This window comes from Trichoplusia ni, chromosome 3, assembly GCF_003590095.1.
Source record: "Trichoplusia ni isolate ovarian cell line Hi5 chromosome 3, tn1, whole genome shotgun sequence".
NCBI classification, from domain to species: domain Eukaryota; kingdom Metazoa; phylum Arthropoda; class Insecta; order Lepidoptera; family Noctuidae; genus Trichoplusia; species Trichoplusia ni.
The window spans coordinates 2,533,700-2,548,003 of NC_039480.1; the positions used below are offsets into that span (position 1 = coordinate 2,533,700).

At 32.4% G+C, this 14,304-nt stretch overlaps 1 protein-coding gene across 2 annotated transcripts in view; it reads right to left on the reverse strand.

The window, feature by feature from the left end:
• Positions 1 to 14,304, reverse strand: part of LOC113508870 (cdc25-like protein phosphatase twine) — a 32,966-nt gene that overhangs the window by 6,515 nt on the left and 12,147 nt on the right. The window contains exon 1 of one of the 2 annotated variants that reach the window (XM_026892028.1): positions 8,003 to 10,970. The exons of the other annotated variant lie outside the window; for it this stretch is intronic. The gene's annotated coding sequence lies outside the window, so the exon portion shown is untranslated. Of the gene's footprint in view, positions 1 to 8,002; positions 10,971 to 14,304 lie in introns of those variants that run through there. 2 annotated transcript variants of the gene reach the window in all.

Genomic DNA, 14,304 nt, shown 5'->3' on the forward strand with positions numbered 1-14,304 from the left:
AAATAAGGGGATTGTATAATGAATTCGATCTTTTAAGATGTATATTACATGCTTTTGATATTGTAATCGATTAAGTTAGACGATCGATTAAGTAGGGAGCGGCAAGCTTGGCTGTATGTTTACTGGCTAATTTCAATGATGACGTAAGTTATTTTTTTTCATAATAGGCAGAGGTCTAAATCTATAGGTATGTGAAGGAATTAAATTTTATAATTAGTTCAAATTATGTAAAATGATTTTGCAGTAGACGAAATTAAATGTTTACAGGATAGTTTAAAATAAACATGCCTTTTATTTGTTATTCGCAATTTTCAATTAAAGTATCGGCCATTTTGAATCTCTGACATTCGTTTAGTTTTTAAATATAAATAGTTTGACGCGACTTCATATTAATAGAAAACCGTTAATTGTTTTAATAGAATATACATAATAATTGTTGTTTTATTATTGTTATTAATACGCAAATAGTTAATTAAGGCATATCTAGTGTTGTTTAAATAGATTTTCCTTCCTTTAGACCGAGAAATAGAATATTTATTATTATTGATTATGTAAAATAATAAGATCGTTGTTTTTCAACATTAATCTGTATTTTACTCCGAAGGCCCACTTTATCAGACATTTTTGTCCAAGAAATTCGTTTATTAAGTCTTTCATTCATAATTATGTATACTAATTATAATTATCTTAAACGCAGTAATTTACTGACCTTGCACAATATTAACAATACGCAAATGATAACTATATTGATAAAAATGACCGTTAAAACTGTTTGTTGTGAATAAATTGTTATTTTAACAAGTTCGGAAGTTGAAACAGCTGTTTTTATGTTTCAATTTTGATGTAGCTTTTAGTAATGTGATTTTCTAAGTCGAGTGATTTGACATTTCCAATTTTAGTTGTAAATTAGAGTTAGTATTATAAATTGTACTGGTACTTAAAGTTTGAACTTTGAAAAGAGATTATTCGAAAAAAGAAAAACGTACTCTGAGCCATCAATTATCAAAAACAGTTGGTACTTAGTATACTATATTTGTTCGTGTTTGATATTTTCACTAGATGAACTTAAATTTGAAACTACTAATAAAAAATACAAATCGAATTGAAGACCGATAGAATTTCATAACAGTGGATAAAATGTAACAACTTATCAAGTTGTTTTTTTTTGTTTAAATCTTCTAAACATTAATCATTATTAACACCAAAACGACCGTTAAAAGTTTACGCGTAAAAGCCCCACTAACATCGCAAAACAAAGAGGTTTTCAAAAGCTTATCGGCGCACGCGCATTCAACACAATTTATCTAATGTGACCTATTTAGATGCTGGCCTCTGTCAGTTGTCGAGTTAATTAGGCGATGATCTCATGAGTAGTAACTAAGACACTGACTTGACCCTCGTTAGAAGTCTTCATAAATATCTATCTATCTATACTAATATATAAAGCTGAAGAGTTTGTTTGTTTGAACGCGCTAATCTTAGGAACTACTGGTTCAAATTGAAAAAAATTTGTGTTCAATAGACCATTCATCGAGGAAGGTTTTAGGCTTTAAAACATCACGCTGCGACTAATAGGAGCGAAGATACAATTGAAAATGTGGAAAAAACAGGGCTGGTATAAATCATAACTTATATCTTCTAACCACGCGGACGAAGTCGCGGGCAACAGCTAGTAATGGTTATAATACTAGCTGTTGAATGCGACTTCGTTTGCGTAGCTATAAAGATATAAGCTATGATTTTTTTAATTGAATTCTTACGCACGCAATTTATCCTCGTTTTTTTAAATATTTAATTAGTGCTCTGCTTATATTAATCATAGTGAGATGGTTTATAATATACCCTTCTTAAATGAATGTTTTTTTAATAAGACCAGTAGGTGCTGAGATTATTGCGTTAAAACAAATACTCTTTACTTTAGCTTTTTTAGTTTTTGTAGACGTTGAATTTACAGGCGTTGGACTTCAAAGCTGAGAGGTTTGACCCCAGCAAAGTGATACATAGAACTCTTAATTAAATGACCTAAAACCCGTTACTATAAAAAACATAATATTGTTATACAAAACGGATACAATTACGTGTAAGTTTAATAACAATAGTAGCGATAAGAATAACGACAAAATTAGGCAAATGTTATCAACACGTTTTGAAGCCAAAATATTTACTTTTTCAGTAATGAGACCACACGTAATATGAGAATCATTCTAATATTATATGTATTTGTATGTGTGAGTGTTTAAAGCCTCTTTGCACTTAAACGGCTGGATCGATTTCGATGAAATGTGGGTTGGAGGTAACAGAAAACTTGGATTAACAAGCAGACTATTATCCGACTTTGTAAAAGCAAGGTTATGTGTTTGCAGGTATAGCCGACAACTAGGCGGAGGAAGCCGGGAGCAACTGCCAGTGATTTAATAAATAAATGAATACCTTCCTTCGCTCTTATAGGTTGTAGACTACAACCTACACAACAACTTGTAGTGTCCGTGTGATCGAGACTGAGCAATACACTAGACAGACGGACGGACGATAGGACAGACAACGTGATCCTATACAGGCTGATCGAGACCAATCGAGTTTGTGAACCCTAAAAATTTTCCCATCGTTTCTACCAACAAATCAGTCACAAATGAACGTTATAACAGCTCAACGGTTCTCCGGTCACGACCTTTACCGTTATTCGAAAAAAACTTCCCTTAATATTGCACCCATTGTTATTCGGGGGTAGATACGAAATAAGATGTGTTGTGAATGGAGGGAATCTTACGGGGGTAAGCATAGCCTGTTTTAACGCAGCGAGGATTTTTAGACGACTGTAGGAGGGTTTAAAGTTGTATTGAGGAAGAATTATTATGTAAGTATGTATTGTATTTAATGGCGAATCAAAACTGATATATATTCAGTTTTTAAATCTTGTTAGCTAATTAGAAAAATGGTTGATTTAGGAAGCAGATAAACAGTATAATATTTCGCTATGAAGACAAAACAGAAAATCGACTAAAATCAAAACGACTACAAAGAAAACAATGCCTAATTTATAAAAAAAAATCAAACTGTCAAGTGACAATATTCAACGGCTAATTCAAATTGAGTACAAATCAAAATGGCCGTTATTCAAACGTCAAAACAGTCGGTTCTCCTTTACAAGTAATGTAATATGTATATTTAAATGTTGCCTTTATGTTCAGTGCATTATGCACCCGTGGGGCCGAAAGCTGGTTTTTAACAACTTTTTTATACGTTAAAAGATTTCTTAAAGAGTATAGAATAGAATGCATGTTCTTGAGACGTCAAAAACCGTTTTTTTTTTAACTGTCAGTCAATTTTGTTGAAACAGGATGGTCAAGTCTCTACACGAGTAACTGATATTAACAATGGTTGTTTTTGATGGCCTAAATATTTTTTTAAACACGAGGCAAATGTATTTTTGTTCAAATTCGGTTTCCATAAATTTAAGTTCTGAAGATAGGGTAGTCGTCGGGAGACCAAGATAAAATATGGATCTAGAATTTTTATATTTAACTTTTTCTTTTCTATGATAAAATCTACTAGAGAACTAAACATAACGTGAAGAAAGAGATTCAGATGTCAAATGATAACCAGAATGAGACTTGCCATAAGGAATTGAATCTATTTGTCGCGTCGCAAATGCACAGACACCCAGACTCAGGACGAGCATTCGTGGATCTCACAAATGCTTGTCTTACGCGAAGATTTGGCTTAGTTATCATATCACTTACAGACTTTAGTTCAGTTTTCCCACCACAAATCTATTCAGCAGACATTTTCATTCTTTCACTCTGAAAACTAGAGAATCTGACATGCCAAACCAAGGTACAAATAAATCCTCTGGATATTTAACACCGGATACACAAACGATATATCCTTCCTCCAACCTTGACTGAACCAACCACATGTGAATACGAAATACCGATACAAAGTAATCGTTATAGCCGCAAAAAGTGACAAAAACACCGCTTCCTTCAAATATTGTTGCAGTTGTGTGAGAAAGACGCCGCGCTATAAGAAATAACTCTGTCTCGCTTTAACAGTACTGTCATGACCGATGTTGATACATTTTAGTCAACGTCTTTGAAGTTTATGGTTTGTGTCTAATTGACATAATGAGCTTTTTCAGCAAAGGCATGCGTCATTCAGGCAGAAGCGTGTTTCCGTTATTTTTGGATTTATTGATTTTTCTGTGTATGGTGTGTTTTCGTTTGTCATTTATGGATTAATTACTGAAATGTTATTCAAAAACATTTTTTAAACATTAATTGGATTGAGTTTTACTCGTGTGGTACATCCACACGAGTAAAACTCTTTGCTAAATTTTGACAAAATCGATTCAGCGGTTTACCTCCTAAAATCGTACTGGACTAACAGTTACTAATTCAAATAATATAAATACATAGTTTCAAAGGACATTAAATGATAATGATAGCAAAATAGTTCAACTATTTTTCCTTTAAAATTCAATTTACACAGGAACCTAATTACAAATAGAAACGGATAAATTCAATTAAACATTATTATTTTAGATTATAACTTTCCCAAAATAACAATTCATATTTAATTAATATTGTTACAAAAACAGACAGATGTTTGGCACGTTGTAGCAGTGATTAAATCACAACCCTAATAGTTAAGTAATCGATAAAACCGTTATAACGGATAAAAACAATGTTAGGGTGGTGTGTTTAGTCGATTTTGTAAAAAAAAAAACAGTGAAGTGCGAGTCGGACTCGCGACATAGTGTTCAGAAAAACCTTTTTCGAGGTTTTGAAAAAGAGATAATTGGTTTTGTAACCTTAGCAACTTTCGCTTAACTCTAATGTTTATTTTGAAAACAATGCGAGTGCGAATTGCTTAGTTGATTTTGTTTATAATTTGAGTAAAATAAGGCATTCTGGGATATTCCCTAAAATTCTACATGTACCGCTAAACAACTCTTATCGTATCTTATCAAAATCAATTCAATCGTTACACAGTAACACACAGACAGCCCCTTTATAGTGACACCCGCCATTTTTTTCATTAAAATCCGTTTCTTGACCTTATAATAGTTAACTTATACTTACTCCCACAATATATTTAAAAGCAGTAGATTTTCAACCTTATTTTGTGGTAAACAGAGGGTAGAATCAAGAATAATGTCAAAAGTACACGTTACTTGAATTTGACAAACGAATTTCACCCTTATTGTAGTTCAAATAGAGAGTAACACCGTTAAATTGTGTTTAACGGCGTGGCACGTGCTATGGGGGAGTAGCTATTGTAGTTGACAATTCAATTTATTAAAAAAATAATGTTATAAAGTGAAATCTTGGCGCGTGCTACCAACAGCTGGTATATGACCTTTGTGCTAGTCCGTAACATCTTAGAATGGCCAGGTGGTCAAGAAAGTGTATCAATCTTGTCATTTAATAATGTATAGGGTATTTTGGAAATGTATTTGCGAATATAGCATTGAGATTTTATGAAAATTCTAAACAATAATTCGAAAATGTTTCACATGAACTAAGTCAAACATCAAACTTGTGTTTTTTTTTTCTGGGCAAAGGCAACAGATATTCTGCCAAACAGTTTAGTCGAGTTTAATAAATTGTTTTTTTTTCTAATAAATTTGCCAAATAACATTGAGATATAAACCTATAAATTAAAAGTTAAATTATAATTTAATATTCAAGAATTTTAACATAAAAATAGTCGACTAATATATCAAAAACCAAATCACAATACTTCAAATACGTAATCCACTATCAACAAAAAAAAACAATAATATTTTTTCTAAACTTTTTTTATTGCACACAACTGTACTACAGTACAATGCACCGGCATCGCGAGTATCGATCGGTAACGGTCGCGCGGCTGTTTGGCGCGTGTCCGTGCCTAAATAAAAGTAACGTTAGCGCGGGAGTTATGTCAAAATCAAATCAATATGGTGGTTAATTTTATTGGAATTTATATTCGAATTAATGTTGTTGCTTGTTTATTAAGAATTTATTTTATATTGTTTTCATAATTTATAATACTAGATGGTTATGTATGTTTGTATTTGTAAGTCTTAGATAGTTTATGGAACAAATGATTTGTTTTAGTTCGCTTACAGAATGTATTCTTGGTTTCATAAAATAGATCGTAAACAATACAATTAAGTTTAGGGTTTTTTTTCAGAGATAGCTCAGAATTTCCAGGTTATACTTTTGTGTGTAAAAAAGAAATATTAAACGAGATTTTACGAATTACAATCACGGTATAAGAAAGATTATTTCAAAATAGCGAGATTTTCTCATAGCTACGGCCAGTCACTGCAATCTCACTGACAGCTGAACACCAATATCTCACAGAGCGACTGTCTATCTGACAATACATCTTGTACTAGATTATGTACGTAACGGATAGCCTAACTTCAATTATGCAAACAAGGTCTTCGCATTCAAAGCATTTCATCAATTACCCGATGAATGAAAGTGAATGAGATGAGTGAATGAACATTGTATGGCGCGCACGTGTTTCCGTTTCCGGTAAGACAGTGAATCCTTGACTTTTTATGCCAATAAAAAAATGTCGGTCACATCCATAGACAATTGTGTATTTATTGTCTGTGATTGACTTGTTTTTTTTTTGCATGTTCAAGAAGTGGAATCGATTCTAATGCTCATATTAAAAATAATATGATAATGTTTTTATCTCGATATTAATAAGTCTATCTAATAAATAATCTGCGTATTTTTTATGACGCAAATATTCTACAATTATAGCAATTTCGAAATCGATTCAATAATTCTTACATTGACAGAAAGACATGTATCGCAATATTGGTTATGTATAAATAAATATTTAACAGCCATCAGCACTACAAAAGCAATAAAATTAATTACAAATAGATATCGAATTGTAACATCAAGTCCTTATCTGTAAAACCATCTGCTGACTTACCCACAAAAAGCATTTAATGACCTGAATATTTTGTGTATCACCTTCAAAATAGTTTTAAATGAGGAAGTTTCTGAGTTTCCCATTTTCTAGAACGCAAAAAGCTGTCATCTGTGAAATGTCATTCGAGTGCTGTGATTCCTTGAATAGATAAAAAAAAATGGGTATTGAGTTAAAAACGATTGTTTTAAACTTGAAGCAGCTTAGAACAGTAGAAATGGCGGGTGATTCTTCTGAGAAATACTAGAAGTTAGAGAAAATATCCTAACGTCTCAGCTTGATTACAAAAAATGTGTTACTTAAAAGTTTTAATTAATGTTTCATCTGTTAATAGCTTGTAAGTACTACACTTACTAATTTTATTTGAGGTGAGAGGAATAATTTTTAATTTTTAACGTTTATTTTCTTTAATTACCCTGGAACTGTCTTCTACCATGAAGTTCAATAGAGTCTGCCATAACATTAATACCCCCAAAAATGACAATTCTCAAATATTTTAAACGTCTTTTAAAACTTAACGTTTATTAATATTCCATGCAGCTACTGCACGTCTCTATGGCGGCAAATCCCCACAGCTTTGCAAACCGAACGTCAATTTCTGTACACCATAGACAAGACGCGTGCTGAACATCTGCCAGCAACAAGTGCATTACAGCTGCGTCTTACAATAGACAATATAAATTGCCTTTTATTTCCTTCCTTCAAACATCCCCTTGTATTTTTTTTCGACAGTGATTTCTTCCCAACGGCATTTCTTATAGAATATCTTGGGTGTATGAAATCCGTTATATTTTATTTGCTATAGGTATTAAATTATTTTGTTGTGTGGACGGACTGTATAAGTGACGTGTGGGGTTCACGATTTGATTTTGTAGTTGTCTTGAACTTAATTTTGTTATTGTCAATTTTCGTGGGATTTTTGTTAGATGCATTGCACTGGGAGTGTGATAGGCCGATATATTTTTCTTTTTTCCTTTAGTTCATTTTCATGCTGACGTAACATGTTAATTAGTAATTACTATTAATATTCGAAATATTTAAAGATGACTTTAAATCGACTTACAGATTTTCTTCTACTATCAGCGCATTCAAATTTTCAATACCTAAATGCGATTTAAATTAACAATGTCACGTAACAATACAGCCATCTTGAAAACCCTGACGTTTCATTTGACACTTTTTTTTTAATCAGCCAAACTTAAAGCAAAGGCATTCGCTTGACTGCCTCACATCCGTGATTGCGAGACATCCGTAGTTTGTACGTAATGTAACATATTTTATAATATAGGGTCGCGAGTAACCAACCTTGATTCCTACTGACCACGTCTTCCTGTGCGTAATGATATACCACAAGACATTCTAGGACATGTCTCTTGATCATGTAGAGGTTTTTTCTTTTGACAGCTCCGGCTGTATGATGGTTTCCTTTGCCGGTGTAATGCCTTTGCTATAGTTTTTTGACTGGATGTGTGTTTTAGCCCACTCAATAACTAAACTACAAAAAGCAATACAAAACAAAATGGCGTCACCAACACGAATAACCCAATTAATAGCACCATCTGCAGTGCGATATGATAATGTAAAACAATATTTGATTGGGCGCAGTCACGCAATTTTTATAATTCGATGCGCGCGCCATATGCTCGACGCGGGAGGGATGCGCGGGAGGTCCCGCCATCTTGGTTTTAAAACAATGTCGAATATAGAGCGTGGAGTTTTGCTTTTATTTTTTTTAATATTTCTAGTAATTGGTGTGGAGTTTGTTGCAGCGTTTCTTCTCCGAAGCAAGAAGAAACAGAGATCGTAGATAGCGGTGATGAGGTTTTCTGTCGAATTAAGTTGGTTTAGGAAGTAAGGTTTAGGAGTATGAAATAAAAAACGATAGGTAGACCCTTTAATATTAATATTATGTAATTAGTGAATCTAAAAACCGTAAAAAAATGAAAGACTCGTTTTTGAGCTTATGGGCCCTTTAAACTCTGACACCAGGTTGTAGGTAGCTACTTCAAACATGCGAAAAGGAAAAAAGTAACTGTAAAGTCTGAGTGTCACTAATCAAAATTACCAAAAGCCATTTACAAAAAAAACTAAACTCGAAATAGAAATGGCGGTATATTTGACAGTGACAGCAAAAAACGCGGCAAAACGTATTAGACACATGATTTACGAGAAGGTTTGTGCAAGGTGCAGAATTAACTAGAGAGAGAGAGCTTTTAAAACAAAAAAAGAGGAGAAAAAAACCTTCTTTCTGTTACATCTGGTTGTGTTGGAGACTGATTAGGCGTTTTCGTTTTAAGGGATGTCTTCAATACCCTCTGAATATAGTTATAGAAATATAGACTATTTGAGTAATCGCGAGGATACTAGAGTATTTGTCGGATGATCAAACTTATAATACTAAAATTTTGTAAGATGAAAACCAACATAGTTGATTTCTTTAACTGGATAACTTCGTAAGAAAACTAACACACCTGGTATTTTTATTGGGTGTGCAAAGCCACGTCAAAATCCTACGGCTTTAACACTTTGAGACCAAGTCGTAGTGTACATCAATAATTCAATAAGATTGTAGTTTTCTTGCTTAAAACTTTTAAGACACTATTGACGGTCGATAACGATGGATTTAGCCAGAAAAACTAAATTGGAACTCGTAGTGGGCAAGTGTAAGTATTTTTTTACCCTTTTCTATATGAGAAGGGGCCTTTACCCAGTGGTGACAGATAGACTGAAAATATTATGTTACGAAGAAGATATCTAACCGTTATTATGTTTACAAGAAACAGCTGATAAATACGAAACACGTCCGTTACATGATTAAAACGACCTTCAAATACAGCGGCCCATTTTAAATTAAACTAGGTTACAAGACAATTCATAATATTTGATAAACTATGACTTGAAGAGATTAATGAACGTCCATTGCCAATTATGAAGGCGAAAGGCTTATCAATTTTACTGATCCACAGAGATTTTTGAAACTCTGATCATAGAAAGCAGTTAAATGATTGATTTAAAAATGATGGCCTTTATTCATCCTGGGTGAAAACATAACATTGTTATTCAAATCATTATAAGTAAAAGAACAGAACACAGTTTTAAAAATGGAACGAAATGTGTACCCATTTCGCAAATAGATCCCCAACAGTTTTTGCCAAATATGGAACACTATTTCTACACTTAACTTTGGTATTCTATTTTTAAACGCCGCTCCCACACGTTCCATACTTATTCAAACCGTTCCGAATTCAAATAAACCAGTACTGTTCGTTTCAGCGGGTGACGTCATTAACGGTTTCGCACATTGTTGACTACAGTATGTTGTTTATTTATGTTTGTGACATTAAGACTTATTTTTTATATAAAATGAATTTATACCACAAAACCTACAGCAACGTAGTTACATTTTAGGTCTATAACTGCTTTATTTTAATGGTTTAACAACGGTTTCGTACGGCCATATCTTTTCCAGTAACTAGAAAAATATCTGTAATAATTTCCTCTAATTTTCAACATACGAGGATGATTGTTTTCCATTAGTTTATGTTTAATAGCTAGCTAGGAGGTAAGTAGGTATGCATATAATACATTATATTCTCCATGTAATACGAGCAACTTATTACAACAACATCAGTATTCTAATCATTTATCCTCATTCACAAATAATACTATTTAATCTAGAATTTTGATAAGATTTTTCATTTAAGTCTATAAATTAGGAGCATTTGTGCAAAATTGTTGTTACTTGTTATTGCAAATAACTGGTATATATTATTATTAGTATCTTTCTCATGCCACAAATCAGGGACAGTATGGAAATAAGTAATAGCGAATTAGAATATTCAGATTCGTTTCTTAAGCCAACCCCATATTTAATTGTTTTTGTCTAACAATATGACTGTTGTATGCAATAAGGAATCTTCCGAAGATATAAAAATATGTAAATAGTAGCAGATTTTATGCTAATTTATTTGAATACGAAACAAGATGTTGATGTGTTTTCACACGCGTTGTTAGCATATTTTTTCGTGTGACAAGCTGTTTTTTAATTATAAGGAAAAATAGATTTAATTATTTTATTTTTAAGTAGTTTTAGTAGAAAGATAAATAACTTTTATTACATTTCACTATAAAACTTTTGAATTACAACTACTAACGTGGTTATCTTTGACAGTCGTCAAGTCATTACAGTTGCGACGCAGTTTTACTATGTGGTACTGTGTTACAGTAACATGTGTTGTGTTGTGTTGTCAGATAGACAGTCTCTGCTTACGACATTGATATGGTGAGACAGATATTATGAAAATGTATAAAAATATCTTTTATTTAACTTCAGACTCGTAACTTACCGTAAGTGTATAAAACTTATGGGTAATAATATTTAGCAAACAATGATGTTTGACAACTAACAGCTGTTCAAGACATCTGCAAAGATTTCTCATCTCTTGCAAATTTTGGACATAACGAACAACAATAGCCGAAAGGTCAAAGGATGACCAAAAGACATGGGAATCTTAACTCAACCCCTGACAACCCGGAAATATAATGCGGGGATGAAATTCGCACGCTAAGGGGATGAAATCTTTGTGTATCACCTGTGTGCAGGGGTGAAACTAGATCGGATGTGTTTCCCATGCTAGTTTGGACCTATTGTTTCTTTTTTTTCTTGGAGGTATTGCGTTTGGGAAATGTTGCAGATTTTTTTTTCGTGAGATTTTTGTGGGTACGTATTCTTTTTTTTAGGGCGTGATAATTAAAATTTCAATGAGATGCTGGCCGATTTATTCATGAATGCATCAACACTAAACGAAATAAAAATAAGAATTAAGTATTTATAAATAAAATTTCCTTAATACATACAAAATACAGTTTTTCCTCATTTAAAACTGCGAATAGAATTCTAAAATAACTCTTCATTAGTAATTAAGACGAAGATATAAAAAAAAAGATTTTACGTGATATATTCCATACAATCTTAAAGTAATAAAAAAAACCATAAAAAACACTTTTAATTGCACATCACCATTATAATAAAACGATTTCGAAAAGATACTAAACAGTTTCTTCAGTCAGTCATCTACATCCACGGCTGAACACAGACCTCTTTACGATACCGAGAAAGTTTAAGCATTATTCGCTAAACCTAACTTCTTAGGGATATCAGATCTTATGTATTAGTATTATTTCGCTTAGTATGTAATCTATACTATCTATACTTACTAATATTTAAAGCTGAAGAGTTTGTTTGTTTGAACGCGTTCATCTCAGGAACTACTGGTTCAAATTGAAAAATTCATTAATTGAGGAAGGTTTTAGGCTATAAACCATCACGCTGCGACTAATAGGAGCGAAGATACAATGGAAAATGTGGAAAAAACAGGGTAGATATAAATCATAACTTATATCTTCTAACCACGCGGACGAAGTCGCGGGCAACCGCTAGTTAAGTTTATATAATGCACAGTATGTGTGTATAATTAGGATAGTATGTAAGGCTACGTTGATTTATTTGTAAGCCTACCTCTTCATATATCTCCATCACCCCTTTGGTTGACTGGTAGAGAACGCCTCAGGCATTAAGTCCGCCTTTCTACATTTTCAATTCATAAAAAGTGTAAATATATAAACTACAATCTTAACTAATGAACTAACTCACACTGAAATGACACTATTGTCGCGGAATTTATGGCGGTTTAATTTTTGATTTTAGTTCCCGACGTTTCGACACCTTTGCAGGTATCATGGTCACGGGCAGACGCGATAAAATCCGTAAAAGTAGTTTCATTTCAATGTCTAACATTCGCGTAAACATATGAAACCACTAACTAACTCACACATTAAAATGTTAACAAATAAGTATACTTGAAGACCGTTGCAGTCGCGTGGCACTAACATTTATCAACAGGATGTGAGCAATGAGCGCAGGAGCAACCGTCGCCCGGTCTAACTATTGACAAAGATTTTATTAGTTTACAAATAATACTGTGAAATGTTAAGATAGATGTAAAAGTACATGTTTTTTATCTATTTACTAGGTATATAATATAAAGGATTCATGTAAAAAAATAATAGAGAAAAAAAATAGTTATTTTTAAAACAACGAATATTAAATGTATTTTTATACAACCTGTATATAAATTTAATACTCTTTGACAATATAATCAATTTTAAATAAAATTTTATTAATTTCATAAACACTTTTTAATTCTAGGAACCACATTTTAAGCTGGTCAGTCCAAAAAATCTTTATCAAGAAAGTTTATGCTCAAATGTACAACGAAAAAAAAAATGTGAATTCATAGCATAAAGATCTTTCTAAGGTCTTTGACCGAAAAATCTTTAAAATGGCTATAAAATCTCTCTGACATACACCAGATTTGTTTAAGTTATAACGTCTTTAAACTTTAAAAGCCGTGCATATGGTAAACATGAGCTTAAAGTAAACAACAGCGGCTTTTGTTATCTATGCTCTAAACTAGGACGTTTTGAATTAAGAACACAACAAACCTCTTTGTAGCGTCGCCTTATCTATTGTATTTAAAAATTAGAACGTGAATGTTGGAGTTTTAGCATTTGAATTAAGAATGTTTGGTACTGTTGTGCAAGTTGGACGCTAATTAAGAAGTTCTCTCGCTGTAAAACAACTGTTTATTTCGTTTCTTGACTTAATTGATAAACTGAATACTGTAGAACGTATTATTAAGAAGATAGAGCAATTTATAACACCTTCGCAGCATGGAAAAACCACTCATGTTAAAATGTAAATTGTATACATAAAAATCTTGTCCTCTCTTAGAAAAACTTTTCAATAAGTTTAAAATTGTCAATTTTTACGTAAGTCAGTGTCAATGCAATAAAACAGAAAAGCAACAACACAAAATCATTTGTCACTGGTCATACCAAAACGTCACTTTCCATAAGAAAAGTCCGTTACTCTCGAAGAGAATTCTTAATTCAAAACACGCCTTCGCCATTTAAATAGATACATCCTTCATGATGTAATAGGAAGTGACGTCATTGCAAAAAGATTTTATTGTCACTGACATAATTTTATACTTGGAAGCTATATGACCTTTAATACCAGTTTATCTTTTGAACAAAGATTGTTCTTTTGCTAATAAATTAGGGCACTTTATTATTGAGAATGACTAAATCATAATGATTGGTGACGTTGTTGGTTTACTGGTTTTGATTAGTGGAAATAGGTCGAACTGAATTTCGTCGAGAAATATTAAGAGAATTTCATTACGGAGTCAAGGTTTTCTTGTATTAACATTTGTATTGCAAGCAGCTGAGAACTGTGGTGTTTCTTGTAACATGATTTAATTCAGGATGTCAGCTACTGAGCTACCTCTGTAACTTTTTCAA